The sequence below is a fragment of the Dermochelys coriacea genome, chromosome 21 (assembly GCF_009764565.3).
Source record: "Dermochelys coriacea isolate rDerCor1 chromosome 21, rDerCor1.pri.v4, whole genome shotgun sequence".
Lineage (NCBI taxonomy): Eukaryota > Metazoa > Chordata > Testudines > Dermochelyidae > Dermochelys > Dermochelys coriacea.
Window position 1 is genome coordinate 9239730 of NC_050088.1, and position 15212 is coordinate 9254941.

The 15212-nt window shown below is 45.9% G+C and overlaps 1 protein-coding gene across 4 annotated transcripts in view; it reads right to left on the reverse strand.

Moving 5' to 3' along the window:
- FOXP4 (forkhead box P4) overlaps positions 1-4661 on the reverse strand; it is a 133613-nt gene extending 128952 nt beyond the window's left edge. For 2 of the 4 annotated variants that reach the window (XM_043500355.1, XM_043500354.1), the window contains exon 1: positions 4157-4611. The gene's annotated coding sequence lies outside the window, so the exon portion shown is untranslated. Of the gene's footprint in view, positions 1-4156 lie in introns of all 4 variants that reach the window. The other 2 variants (XM_038379963.2, XM_038379964.2) reach the window with 2 other exon arrangements.
- Positions 4662-15212: the final 10551 nt, after the last annotated feature.

Genomic DNA, 15212 nt, shown 5'->3' on the forward strand with positions numbered 1-15212 from the left:
AGATGCAACAAACAACTTTTCTGCTTAGATTTACTGAGCCACGACATTCTGAATAGTAGATGTATTGTGCATACTCCTTTTTATTGCTTTTTCTGAAGCCATCAGCTTGGGGACCAGCAGAAGGAATTGCTAGCTTCCTTTACAGGTGCACATGCAACCGGGCTGGGAAAGATCAGTCCACTGGGTGCATCTCGCTGCAAACGGAACATTTTCACTTAACACCAGCAGCAGAATCTTGGAAAGCACAGAGATGCATCCCATCACTCTCAATCTAGACACTTAACAGGGTAGACAGGTTGGATGGAGTTTGAGTGCATTTTTGATATTCCATGATGCTCAGATTATTTTCCCCCCCAGCCAAGACTAGTCAAACTTTCTCTTCTGAAATGGGGCCCATATGATAGAAGTGGTTTTGCTTTTAGTATCCTCATCAGTTCAAAGCATAAAACAAATTATTTGCATCAGGTTTTAACCAGAGGGTTTCCTCTTCTCTACTTTAGAATCCCACATTCACCACAGAAGCAAAGATAGAAGGGGAAAATGATTTTTTTAATAATAAAAAAAGAGCAACTCAAGAACATTAGTCCAAAGTTTTAAAATACAGGGAATGTGGGGGTTTAGAAAGTCTCCCCTTTCAAGCCCCACTCCACAAGGAGTAAAGAATAAAGACTGGAATTAGAACCATCTGACTGCTTCGCAGAACTGACAAATGCTCCCCGACTCACTCAGTCAGCACATACAATTTTCGTCCTTACGTGCACCGTATTCCATCCTGAACTCTCAAAGGTTTTGATTTAGGGGGAAAAAAATGGGGGCTACATTTGACAAATAATTTTTGCATCTGCATAAGCAAGGCTGATTTTAAAAACAGACTTTCCTCAAAATAAATCGAAAAGTGAGTTTGATTTCATTAGAATCCGAGAGGTACTTATGTTTAGTCAAAAATATTAGTATGGCATGAAACACACTCACAAATATACAACTGCCAGGCTCACACTGTCTGTCTAAGATGTGTATTGATTTGACACCAAACTGCCCATGCTCCAGCATAATACACTTCTTGTGTAAATTTCTAAACTCACAGGAAGAATTTTCACTCACTAGAAAATCCTACTTCTATTTTAGGTTAAAAACACCCCCCTTAATGGAGAAAACAACAACATTTTTATTGTATACCCCACAGCCTTTCCAAAAGCATTGTAAAGTGAGGTCTTAATCGGACACCAACTTGGTTCTGACTGTGGTAAATGACAAATGTATGTACATTTTAGTCTCCAAAGCAAAACTCATCTGGGCTGATCAGTTACTTCCAGCCGGCAACAGATCCTGGATAGGAATCTGTGCTGAAATTCCTCTCTAATTCCTTAGCACTATATTAGGAATAGAGAAATCACAGTGTGTTTTCTCTAAATATATGTGCTTTTGAACGTTGCTCTGAGTAACAGTGCAAACGAAGTTTAGTTTTTAGATACTCATGAATTATTCCTGTTCTCCCCATTAACATTTTTATTTGAATTAAAAAGGAGGGAGGAGAGAAGAAAAAATGATACATTTTTCTTTTTTTTGTTTTTAAAAAAGCCATTCCCAAACGGAAAGGTTAACTGAAATTACAACCCACTTGTTCTCCTCCATACACACCTTAGAAATATGCTTGCCAACTCAAAACAGTTCCCTATCCCCAAAAGAAATATTCAGAGTAATCTGCTGCTAACAAACCACTTACTAAACTTTTTTTTTGGGGGGGTGGGGAAAGAGAGCAGACAGAAGCCCGAGACGGGGAAGACAATTTTGAAAGAACCGAAAAAATCATTAATTTTGCCAAGGTTTGCACTTGGAATTTGTCTCAAATGCAGCTATTCGCTCTATTGGGGAGCCGACGAAAGCAACTGACCAGAATTGTCCTCACACCCCTCACCAACTAGCCAGTAGTTTTAAAACAAGGTCTGCCTGGGATTTCTGAACTCCCTAAAGAATACTACTTAATAATAAACTCTTTCCAAATGATTGTTATTAGCGATGGTTTACAGGGGTTCAGCTAGACACCCTCATACAGACTACCATGCATTGGATGAAAGTTTTAGGGATTCCCCCCCCCCCGCCTCAAAAGCCCTCATCACACTTTTAAAACAAAGAAATATAGAAAGGCTCACAAACTGTGCCATTAGGGGAAAGATGTGCACAAGCAATTCACAATGTGGAATTTCACTGTACAGCTGGCTGAGTTAAAATCTTTGCCCTGTAAGTTTTCATAATCAATATAAATCCTATTATGTTTTAGTCTTATTTTTACCTGCTCTCTATTTATTAGATAAATATTTTAAATACTTTAATTTTAATCTCACACCAATCCGGGTATTCATGGATGGAACAATTTCTCTGCGGGTTGTTTAAGGTTTGCTGGGGCTCAGTTTGCTTCTTTAGGAAATTTTGAAGAGATTTTAAAACTTGTTTTGTTTTGATTTATTTCTAAGCGGGGGACGTTTACTTTGTTGGCACATCACACGGCCCAGATCAGCAGGTTTTATGTTGAAATTATTTTTTAAACACTCAGCAATAGACAACATTAAAATAAAACGGCCTATGGGGGAAATAAAAAGGCAGGTACCAACAAAGGAAGACCAAATGCAACATGCCCCCGCAAAGTATACTGAAATACAATAGCTATTGAGGTTATTCTGCATTACTTCCCCTAACAGAAAGACGGCTAATTTAAACACTTATTTCTCAAGGTTAATTTTTTTTAAAAAATAATTAATTAAGGAAAGTGAAAGCAATTTCTTAATTGCTCAAGATGTTCCCCACTCCCTTGGCAAGCATTAAAAACAACACAGAGCAAAGCAGGTTCTGGGACTGAAGAGAAAGAAAAAATATTGTCAGCAAAAGTTTCCTTGGAGTCGAGAATCCAACAGGAAAGACACTGCCAGAGAGCTGATTTTCTTGTTGGAAGTTTCCTGTTCATCTCCACAGGCCTCCCGGCTCCCAGGGAAAGTTGCTTTGTGCGGTTGAGAGAGAGGTGGGCAGAAATACAGCTGTCCCCACATTATCTGCCCCCCCACACACACACACACTTTCTACTCAGAGCTCCATACATGTGAATAACTTTGAATCTGCCCATCCTGTCAATCAGAGCAAATTGTGAGATTCCCCCCAAAGCAAATGCCACACACCCAGGGCTGATTGATCGACACAAACCCCAGGAGCAGTCTCCTATAACGCCCCCCTCCAGGCACCCAAAAAAAAAAAAAAACGTGCACACAAAATAAGGCAAATCAATACTGTCCCTCCAATTCCACTCCCCCCCCCGCATGCACACGCTTTCCCAGTTCCCCCACCTCTGAATTTCATTCCCTTGTCCCCCAATATAAACAATTCAGACACACACACAAATCCCGTTCCCTAAATCCCTTGCTTTTCACACCACTTCCATGCCAAGTCTCAGCTGAAAAGTTGCTTCTCCCAGAGATTTCTCTTTGTCTGAAAGCTCTTTGATGCAACTTAGCGATCCCTGGGACCCGACGCTCCAAGCGATCGATGGGGGTGCCGGGGGGGGGGGGAGGAGGAACAGACTACAAAGCCTTTAACTTCGACCCCCTTCTTTCCCCCTCCCCAAAGGGGAAACCGAGACCAGACCCCTAGAAGTCCTGCGGATGGCGAAGCCAAACGGAATGCAGGGAGATTCCCGGGGCTGGCTGCTCCGGAGACAGTTCAAACGAGCAGGTTGCACAATTCGGAACAACACAGCGAGGACAGCATAAATGTCTTTTAAAGCGTTTGCAACCCCCCCCCCACCCCACCCCACGCCTCCTTTACAAAAAGGGAACTGGGGCACCCACCACGCGAGCCGCTCTCGCCACCCCCCACCTGTTTGTTAAAAAAAAAAAAAAAAACCAAAACCCAAAAAACCACCCGCCTCTGCGAAGAAGAAAGGAGGAAAGAAAGAAACCAGCTGTTCAGCCTGTTTAGCAACTTTCTGGGGTTAGTGGCTGAGAAATATTTAAGGGGAGGGAAGCCGAGCGGCGGTGTAAACAGGCCGCCTTTGCAAGGGTGCGGGGGGGGGGGGGGAAGAGATCTGGCGATTGAAACTCACCCACCTTGAGAGTTCAACAAACGTAAAGCGACACACACACGAAACCCCACAACACACAACCCCACCAACCTGTTTGGCTCGACAGCGGCTGGAAACAAGGCTCAACTTTAACCCCCCGCTTGGGGCATGGGTAGATCTCCGCTGGGGGGGGGGGCGGGGGGGAGAGGCAGGGGCGGGGGGGGGGGAAACTTCTCCAGTTCCGGGGGAGGGGGTGTGTGTGTGGCGGGGGGATCCCCAAAGTTCGCCGTCTCGGGCAGAGCGGGGAAGAGCCCCTAAACCCGGTCCCGCATGACCGCACTGCCCGGGGGTGCTGCCAGCGCCCCCCTTTTGCTGGATGATTTCTTGGGGGGGGGTCTCCCTCTTCTTTCCTCCCCCCACCCCGGCTCCTCTTCCTCCTCTGCTCAGGGTAGGGTGGGGGGCTCCGCCTGCGCCCTCCTCTCCCTGTGTCCCATTCACACGGGCAGAGCGGGCGCTAATCAGCGGGGCTGCGTCCGCACGGGAGATGTGACTGGAGATCGGGGAGGGGAGGGAGCGAGAGCGAGAGAGTTACTTCCACTTCTACCATAATCCCTCTAAAGCAGGTGCAGCTCATTTCCAACCCGGCCGCGCCTGGAGGAGAGGGAAGGGGAAGGCGCCACATTGGGGATGAAGAGGTGATGGGGCGGGGAGGCTTTGGAAAGGAAACCCCTCTCTTCTTTTTTATGTCTGAGGGATCCGGCGGGTGGGATCCTGCTGAATAGGGGCAGCGTCGGAATAAACTTGAAGGGGTCAGGCTAAGCGGTGGTTTCATTTCTCTTCCCGGCTGTGCCATTATGATTATTGTTTTATTAATAATCATTATTTCTCTTGAGGTCGCACCTAGACTGATATCTGCGCCAGGCGGTGCTAAGCCCTGCACAAACCTGCATGGGAACAGGCAGTTCCTGTCTCCCAGAGATTATCATCAAAATAGACAAAGGAAGGATTATTATCCTCATTTTACAGAGGGGGGAAACTGAGGCACAAAGCAATGGCCCAATGTCCTACAGGGAGTCTGTGGCAGAGCCAGGAACTGAACCGAGATCTCCTAGATGCATACACATAGCAAAAGGCAGTCCCTGTCCCAAAGAGTTTACAATCTAAATGGGCAAGACAGACAAAGGCTGAGAGAAAGGATTATCATCCCCATTTTACAGACAGGGAAAGTAAGGTCCAGAGGCCCAGATCCACAAAGGTATTTAGGCTCCTAACTTCCATTGATTTCAATGGAAGCTAGAGACCTTAATACCCTTTGTGGATCTGGCCCTGTAATTCCTTCTCCATGGGCCCTGAACTATAAATTACCTTATTAACCCCCTGCCTCAGCAAGAGAGAGATTTCCTGGTGCTAAACTGTGTGTCAGCTCCCTGACACTCCAGTCTGTTAGCCAGCCCAACAAAGTCCTCAGGACTCTGCTGGTCCTTTCCTTGACTTGCAGGGAATCCTGGATGCCTGCTGTTCCCAAACCCCCTGGGAGAACATTCCCCTATAGTATCCATCCCCTGACACTGGACACTCACAGCAGTTACCAGGTCTGCTGTCACACCAGTCTGCTGGCCCAGCGTGGATGCGCACCTCCCTTTAATGTAATAGCACTGATATGGATTTATAATAAAACAAGCTTTAAATGATAATAAAAACAGAAAACGGTCACAAATAAAACAAAAGTATAATCACGCTTTCTAGAAACTAAAACCAAACTCAACAGGTTACAAACCTGCTCTATGGTAAGTTTCTTACCTAAACCAACCTTTTAGCATCAGCCACCCACATGGTTGGGGATCCACGGTTCAGGGACACACAGAGGGTTGGTCTTTCTTTTCCCCCAGTGATGGATCACAAAGGGGTTCTCTCCAATTTTTTGACCCAGTAAACCTTTGGGAGGTGTTCTTTTAAAGAGTATCCCCAGATAAAGTTTTTCTCCCATGCTGTTTGCGTTTCAGGAAGTTGATGGCCAGGCTGATAACTTGCTCTTCTGTTGACTTAAAATGCAAACGAATTGTCCTTTGTTCTGGTTTCACAATATTTGATCAACAACTGATTTCAAGGCAGACAGGTAAAGCAACTGTGCCTTTGTCTAGGACAAACTTGTTTATCAACCCAGCCTCCAAAGCATATTTGAGAAATACATTTCCAGCACACGTACCTACCGCTTTACACACCAGCCAGCCATATATCATGCAATGATATTAACGACCGGTGTGTCGCCAGTTTTCATTTGATACTTCACATGACACTCTATACTGATAAACGCTGGGGCAGCACTGTGTTAGGTGTAGTGAGTTTGTCAGGCTTGACAAGAGTTGCTGTTATATGGCAGCGAACACTTTGTCAGTGGCCATTAAGGGCCAGAGAGATAAATTGAGAACTGGTTACTCTATCAGACTATTGCTCCTTGTACCCAAATTCTCCCCTCTCCAAGCCTGCTCTTTATTAACCTTGCAGCCAATCTATTTCCCCACCTCCCGCATTCATCGGCATTATCCCTGAATCTCCTTTATCCCCCACGCTGGGGAAAGGAAGGAGAGAAGAGAATCTCCGGGGAGAGGAACAAATATCTAGCCACCAGCTGATCCATAGCACAGAAAGCCAGGCTGAATGCCCCATTGGCTGTATTCGCAGTGCTGGGGCTTATGGGGTGGTGGGAGGCTCCGTGGAGGTGGTGAGAAATATTTCATCAAAACATTTTTTCAACAAAAAAAATGCGATTTGCATCAAAATTTTTAGAAAAAGGTGTCAATTTCAACAACATTTTGTTTTGAAACAAACAAAGCAAAGCATTTTGATAAGGTCCCTTTTCAGAACCTAGTGTGTCCATTTGTTCTGTTTGAAACACTCTCTGACATGAAATTGATTGTGGTTTTTTGTAATAAGACAGACATCTGAAAACATTTTCAAAGGTCAAAACTGGAATGCACTGGTTTGGTCTCATCTAAAATGAAACCGTTTGAACGACCTGAAACAAATTTTGTCAGAATTTCATTTCACAGGAAAATTCCTTTTTTTTTTTTTTTGCTGTTTTCAGACTGGTTTGGAGTGGAACGTTTTTCAAAATTGTGGATTTTCCTGCAAATCAGAAAATCCAGTTGCCACACAGCTATAGGTGTCAGCTATGCCCTCCTCTAAGTTCCTGGTAGGGCATTAGTTTTGTCCCAAACCTCTTTCATTACATAGACCGGGAAAAGGGCACCACCCCAGTTGTAAGAACTGCGAGGGACCATCAGCATCTGGTCTATGGCATGGGGGTGTTGCAGAGACAGAGAGAAACATAGGCTAGTGGCCTGTACTACAGGAGTGGGGGTCAACTCTTTCTGAGATCCTTTAAACTCCTGAATCAGGGCCAGATTTAGCTTAACATCCATCATGGACCCACTTCTGAAAATCTGGCCCCAATTGTGGATGATGGGCCTTTCTGAAAACGTAGCACTGAGGGCCCAACTTTTGGAAGCCCTGGGCACCTGTGGCTCCAGACGAAGGCCGCCGGTAGGACCAGAATTACATTTTTGCACTGGACTTCTTTGGGTCAAAAAATAGCTTTTTATTCAAAACAGAAACTTTCCACAAAAAAGTGTTGATATTATCCAAATTTCCCATTGTTTATACATTTTCCATGCTTGGAAACAGGAATTGCCAGACTGGATCAGAACCAAGGTCCACCTAGCCCAGTCTTTTCTCTCCAACGTGGCCAGCTTCGGACAAAGGGGTAATCATGCTACAGTGGCAGATGTAAAATAATCTGCCTCCCCCCACCTTCAAAGTTAGGGCTCACCCTGAGCTCTGTTAGACACTGTTTACACTGTTTTATGATGTATTTCAATCAAAAGCTTTAGTTATCACAAACCATGTTTTCTTACTGAGAACCGGACTTTCAGTAAACAAAACATTTCCAAGGTCATTTCAATAAATAAAACCTGTAACAAATATTTTGAGACAGCTTAGAAACTGAAACATTTCACTGAATCCTTTTCCCCAGCACCAACTCTGGGTACTCAGTGGAAAAAATCAGGTGCTTACCCCCTTCATGTCTGCTCCCCAATGGGGCTAAAATAACTCCCTCCCTACTGAATGTGTGCACTAATCAATGTGTGCAAAGCACGTTGCAGATGAACAGTGCTAAGTGCTATGACTGAGGCTGGCTCTCTTTCTGAACACATGGCACCTGTGGTATGATGTGGTAGTAGCTGTGCTTTGGCCTCCCAAAGTGAATCCTCTGAGCCAATGGGTCTCGACCTTTTGGTGCTCAAGGATCTGCTTTCAAAGGATTTAAAACTAACAATTTTTAAAAGTCCCATAAATAATTTAGGGGAAGATTTTAATTAACTAATTAAAAGAACCAGGGTAAAAAAATCAAGACTCTTCACACACTTGGGGTTTTAGGACGTCATGGGCAGCCCATTTCAGGGCTAATTTTGGGACTGATCCTGCCTCAGGGTTGGTGCAAATCAGGCTGCAGCTACCATTGGCTTCAGCACCTCGTAAGAGGTGCTCAGCTGTAGGATGGGGCTGTTTGTCTATTACACGAGGGGAGCAAGTGGGAAAGAAACACCCCCCACACATGTCTTGAAGGATGCTGCAAGAAAATAGGGGATGACAGCTGGGAGTGTGGGGGCGTGGCTTAGCCCCCCCAAAGGGTGGAAACATAACCATCACTGTGTGCTCAGAGCATCAGCCTGTTGTGGCACCAGCGAGGAGACAGAAGAATGAATCAGACTATCTTATGTGCAGTTTCAATTGCCTATGGGAGCCTTCTTCACTCTCTCTCTTAAATGGCATGCAGTGTTGTGCCGCCTTGTTAAACAGCTGCCATGTCCCACCCCAGAGGTGGCTGCACTTTAATAATGGGCAAAGTGATTCCTGTAGATGGAATGCTTGTAAAGTGCCGTGGGATGAAAGATGCTGAATGCACAGGTAATCTCCCTCCCTGTCTAGGGTGCACATTACTCTTGGGCAGGGCACAGGCACGGCCCAGCCAGCATTTAGGTAAAGGAGCACCCAGGACAAAGTGTTCCCTGGCAGTGGAAACATTTGCTCGTGAAGCCCGGTGCTCCTCCCCTTTCCCCAGAGTGTGGGAAGGGTGAGTGAGACACTGTTTGGATGGAACACAATGGAGCAGAGTGCAGAAGGAGCTCTCTGCACCCTGTCTTTAATGGCCTTCCAGGCAGCGCTGTTCTTCCCTAGGGATGGAGTCCACGGTCCTTGTCATCACATTCAATTCTGCTTCCCCTTATATCTTCCTTTCCCCCCTACGCTCTTCTCAGTCCTCTGTCCTCAGTGCCCCCTTCATGTCTTTCCCCCATCTTCACATCTTATTCCTGCGGCCCCCTCCACTTGGAGAAGTGTCTCAGTTCACACTGAGACACCCCCCATCACCCTTCTGCCTCAGCAGGCCCAGGGTCGGCTTACCTCTGCTTTCCCCACTGGGGAGCTGTGAGTGGCTAGAGCACTGGAGTGGGACTCAGAAGAGCTGGGTTCTATTCCCAACTCTGCCATAGGCTTGCAGGCTGACCGCGGGCAAGTCATTGCGCTGCTCTGTGCCTCAGTTTACCATCTGTAAAATGGGGATAAGGATACTGACCGCCTTTGTAAAGCATTTTGAGATCTGCAGATGAAACGTGCTATACAAACACTAGGTATTATTAGCTCTAGGCTTCTGGGGACAGTTCAAGAACTGGTTGGTCTCTTCAAAGCCCTTGGCATCCTGTTATTTGATTGCCTCAATTTCTGTGTCCTGTTGCAGGAGAAGTGATTTCTGTAGATACCTGGAGTGAAGCTGCCCCGAGCTGGTGGCAGGAAATTCCTAGCAGCGTCCCCCATGCACTTCCCCATGGGAATCATCTGCATCCCTGAGCTTGGGGAGTTTCTAGAAACATTATTTAGCAAATAATATTTGCTCAGTCATCAGGTTGACCTATAATTTAATGGCCTGATACTGCAAGGGGCTGAATGCCCTCCCCTCCCTTTCAAACCAGGAGTAGAGGGCACTTTAGCCACTTGCAAGAGGCACTCAGCTGCTTTCAGTGTTGGGCCCTAGTTTACCATTTGGGAGTGAGGAGGTTGTGCCATTCACATAATGGGCCAGATCCTCACACCTTCTTGAATCCCCTTTGTGTGGGTCCAGCAGGGCAAAAGGGACTTAGTGCCTTAAGGCAGCGACTAAGGATTCTCCTAGAGTAAGAAGCAGCCAGCCCCAGTGCCTCCGCAAAGGGGCCATTCCAGGGTGGGTTTTGCAGGTGCAGAATGGGGCAGGGCTGAAATCTGATGTGCTCCCGCAATACCGGGTGGCAAAGCAGCCCCTTGGGAGCCATTATCTGCTTGTGCAAGTTAAACAGCCCTTGGCTTCAGTGGGACCACTCCCACCTAGCGAGCAACAGAGCTAGTTGGGCGATGATTCCCCCCTGAAATAATTTGATGAGCGGCAGACATATTTTCACGTTGTTGAAAACCCAAAAATTTGAGGGGGGGAGGGGATGTTGCAAAAGAGAGAGAAGAAAGTTTTCCAAAAAAATTTTGGGAAAACCCTGGAATCTTTCCCCGCCCCCTCTGCCCCCAATATTTTCCATTTTGTTGGAGAGTCATTTTTCCATTCGAAGGAAACGTTGACAAGACCTTTGATCAGTTCCATGAGCACGAGTGAGTATACGCTGGGTCAGACCCGAGATTTGCAAATATCTCTGGAACTTTCACAAAGTTCCTAATGAATTCCATGCAGGCAAAAGGCACACGATACACTGCCCTGGGGACTGAAGGCCTCTAGCGATGAACAGAGCAGGGACAGCATGGGTAGTGGCAATGCTAGCTTCCCCTACCTCAAACTTGATCTGGAGGGAACACTTCTAGGGGTTAGGGAACAGCTCATCATTCATATCCAGTCACTCCTTGACCTTTCTGCTGAGACCGCCAGTTAATGTCCATGGTTTTCAACAAGATGGACTGTGTCCAAACTCATTCCACTTTGTCCAACAGCCACAAGTTGGTAATAATCTTCAATCCTTGTTGAAGGCTGGATTCAGATCAGCAGCTTCCTGGAGAAGTATCTACTTATATGGCCATCCTTCATCACCCTTGCATCAAAAGCTCCATACTCCATTGACACCCCCCTAGCATCCCCATCTCAGCATCATAGTTCAAGCCTCACGTTGCAGCCTGCAGGTGAAAACAAGAATCATCTTCAGTCCCTTTCCTCGCTGAGCTTTTCTTTTCTGCAGGGTAGAAACTGAATGCACGGGACAGTTCTTACAAGCCTGGGAGATGCCTCTGCTGCTTAGCAAATGCAGAGCCAACACCAGAGAAGAGAATCCCCCAGAGAGGCTGAGAAGTTGGGTTCTCCTGGGAATCACCGCCACCAGTCACTTCTCTGTGCTGCTGTTTGAAGGCACCGTTGAGGTAGAACATTGCCAGGGGATTGGTATAAGCCAAAGGGGCCATCTCATCAGCCAGGGCACCTAATAAAACTCCCAACACTGGCAGAATTTCCATCCCTGCCTTTAGGCAGGGGTTTATTTCCTAACAATCCAACATAAATTAAACCAGGTCCTGCTGACTGATCCCTGACCCAGGATCTCCTACAGAAGCCTCCCTACAGATCTCACTCTCAACTGAGTGGCGTATAGGCCTTTTTTCTAAGGACCAGGTCACTTGCAGCCTCCGACTGGTCACATGAGAGGCAGCTAATAAGTCACAGGTGAGGGCCAGCCCCAGTCCCCGTAAAGAGCCAAGAACCAGCTGCCGCCTCCCAATTGCAGTTGGTTTGTGCATGTTCCAAGTGCTAGTTTGTATAATTCGGGCTGAAATTCCGACCTACATCCCAGTTTTCTCCTATTCTGAGAGCTGTCTCAGCCTCATCACTGAGTGTTGCATTGTTGTTTTAAGGAGGGGTGTAAGGTGTTCCTAGAGATATGCACACCAGCGCAGAATTCAAGATTTTTCACATTTTCGCAAACTGGTGAAAGACCCAGCGTCTGAATAAAAGGTTATAGTTTCGTGAGTTAGTTGACCAAATGTGGCCCTGTTTTCCTGTGAAAATGAGGTGAATTTTTGATCCAAAATGAGCCCCATTTTTGAATGAAAATAACCCTCTTTGAGTGAAGATTCCCATCAAAATGCATGTTTACCCCCATTTCTCAACATATATTTAACCACTTTGGTGACATATCAAATAGTGTTTGTTACTTTAGAAGTGAGAGGCAGGAAGGAATCACAAGACAAGAAATGGGCCCAAAAGTCCGGCTATGTTCAGCTATGCCAGTGGGGGAAAATATTAATTCAAAGGTATTTGGACGAGCTAAAACTTTGCTTCTCTGCCTACACTGTAAGCTCTTTGGGACAGGGATCATATTTTTGTTCTGTGTTTGTACAGCGTCTAGCACATTGGGGTCCTGGCCCATGACTGGGGCTCCTAGGTGCTACATAATACTGCCATCACTTGTAGGACATTAAGGCTGGCCATAGTAACATCAAGAAGATTTCAGAGGTATGTCTACACTTCATTTGGAGGTATGGCTACAATAGCAGTGAAGATGTGGTGACACGGGCTTCTGTGTAGGTTGTACATGCCTGCCCAGAAGGATGTCAAACTGGGAGGGTGTATTAAGTGGAGTCCCACAGCCATCAGTCCTGGGTTCGGTACTCAGTATTTTCATAAATGACTTGGATAATGGTGCGGAGAGCATGCTTATAAAATTTGCAGGTGACAGCAAGTAGGGAGGGGTTGCCAGCAGTTTGGAGGATAGGATTAGAATTCAAACCAACCTTAATTAGAGAATTGGTCTGAATTCAACAAGATGAAATTCAATAAAGACAAGTGCCAAGTACTTCATTTATGAAGAAAAATCAAATGCACAACTACACAATGCAGAATAACTGTTTGGGGGGTAGTACTACTGAAAAGGATCTGGGGGTTATAGTAGATTACAGATTGAATATGAGTCAACAACATGATGCAGTTGTGAAAAAGGCTAATATCATTCTGGGCTGTGTTAACAGGAGGTTTGTATGTAAGATATGGGAGGTAACTGTCCCACTCTACTCGGCACTGGTGAGGCTGGACTACTGTGCCCTGTTCTAGGTGCCACACTTTAGGAAAGATGTGGATAAACTGGAGAGAGTCCAGAGGCGAGCAACAGAAATGATGAAAGGTTCAGAAAACCTGAACAATGAGGAAAGGTTAAAAAAACATCTTGAGAAAAGAAGACGGGGTGAGGGTGGGGGGCGCGGAGATCTGATAACTGTCTTCAAATACATAAAGGGCTGTTACAAAGAGGACAGTGATCAATTGTTCTCCTTGTCCACTGAAGGTAGGACAAGAAGTAAGGGGCTTAATCTGCAGCAAGAGAGATTTAGGTTAGATATTAGATATTACATCTATAATGACAGTTAAGCTCTAGAACAGGCTTCCAAGGGAGACTGTGGAATCTCTATAACTGGAGGTTTTTAGTAACAGGTTGGACAAACACCTCTCAGCCATGATCTAGGTTTATGTGGTCATGCCTCAGCACAGGGCGCTGGACTTGGTGACTTCTCGGGGTCCCTTCCAGCCCTACATTTCCATGATTCTAAGAGTATCTATGTGACCTACGAGCCCCTTTATGCCAATTAGCAAAGGGCACACTGTTGTCAAAATACTTAGCCCCACAACGTCTTGTAAGGTAGCGTATAAAAACTGATGACATGCTGGTCATGAATAGCATTACGTGATGCATGCATGGGTTGTGTATAAAGAGTTGTGTGTGCGCTCAGGAACTATCTTCTTAAAATATGTTGGGGACGCAGTGAATAAACAAGCCCACCCTAGACAAAGGAATGTGGAGTTACCAGTCTGCCTGGCTTGATTACAGGCAAAGGACAAGGAAAGTACATTTACATATAAGGTAAACAAAGTGATTAAGCCAATTAGAAAAAGCAATTTGCCCTGAGGATGAAGAAGGGGCTTGGTGCCTGTATGCTGAAAACAAGCAGCAGGGGAGTGGAATTTTGTCTGGCTTTACTTTTCAGAGAATACATATCAAAAGTTGTTTAGACTCTAAAAGGGAAGGAAGAGAACCCCTTTGTTATCCATCACTTAGGGAACAAAGAGAACAGCACCCTCTGATTCTGTGAAAAGTGGGTCCTCCTACCTGACGGGCTGGAGATGCTGATGGCTTCATGTAAGTAAGAAACTGTTTTTGGCAAAGATCTATCTTGCTAGAACTAAGCTTTAGACACTAGAAACTGGGTTATTTTTGTAAACAGACCAGACTCTTTTTCTCTTGCTTAGGACCACTTAAATCTATGTTCTTTATTAAGAAACTTATTCTAGGCCCTGGTCTACACTGGGGTGATCGATCTAAGTTGCGCAACTTCAGCTACGTGAATAACGTAGCTGAAGTCGACGTACTTAGATCGACTGACTGTGGCATCTTCACCACGGTGAGTCGACTGCTGCTGCTCCCCCATCGACTCTGCCTGTGCTCCTCGCGGTGGAGTACAGGAGTCGACGGGATTGATTTATCGTGTCTAGACTAGACATTCCCTGAATGTTACCTGCAAGGCAAGATTTAGACTGGTGGAGTCTCGAGGAGTCTGCTGGCAGAGGTAACACAATGATTTATGCTACTGTTGGATCAGGCCTCTGTCACAGATTTTTGGTAAGACTTTGGGGCAATTCACTCCACCCTTCTATGCCTTGCTTCGCTTATCTATGAAACAAAGATAACGCTAATACCTTAATGTACCATCCCGTAGTGTTGTGAGGCTTCATTCACTGATCGCTATAAAGCACTTTGAGATCCTCAGCTGGGAGGACAAAGAGTTAGTATCGTTTTAGCAGCAGGAGAATGCGGCTCTTCCCAAAGGCAGGCACAATCCAGTAATTTTCCAGAAAAGGGCAGTTTGAGCCCTTTCCAGAGAGACAAGCTTCTTCTGTTACCTGATGTCAGGGCTGGGTCATGGGAAGCCATCCCTAGTGGCCAGAGCCAGAGTCCACAGTCAGGAGTCAAGAGTCAGCTGGGTCAGAATACCAGGAAATCAGAAGCAGGAGACAAGCTTGGGATCAGAACCACAAGTCAGGCCGGCTCAGGATAGTAGGAGGTCAGAGGCAGGAGACAAATTGGAGACCAGAACCACAAGTCAG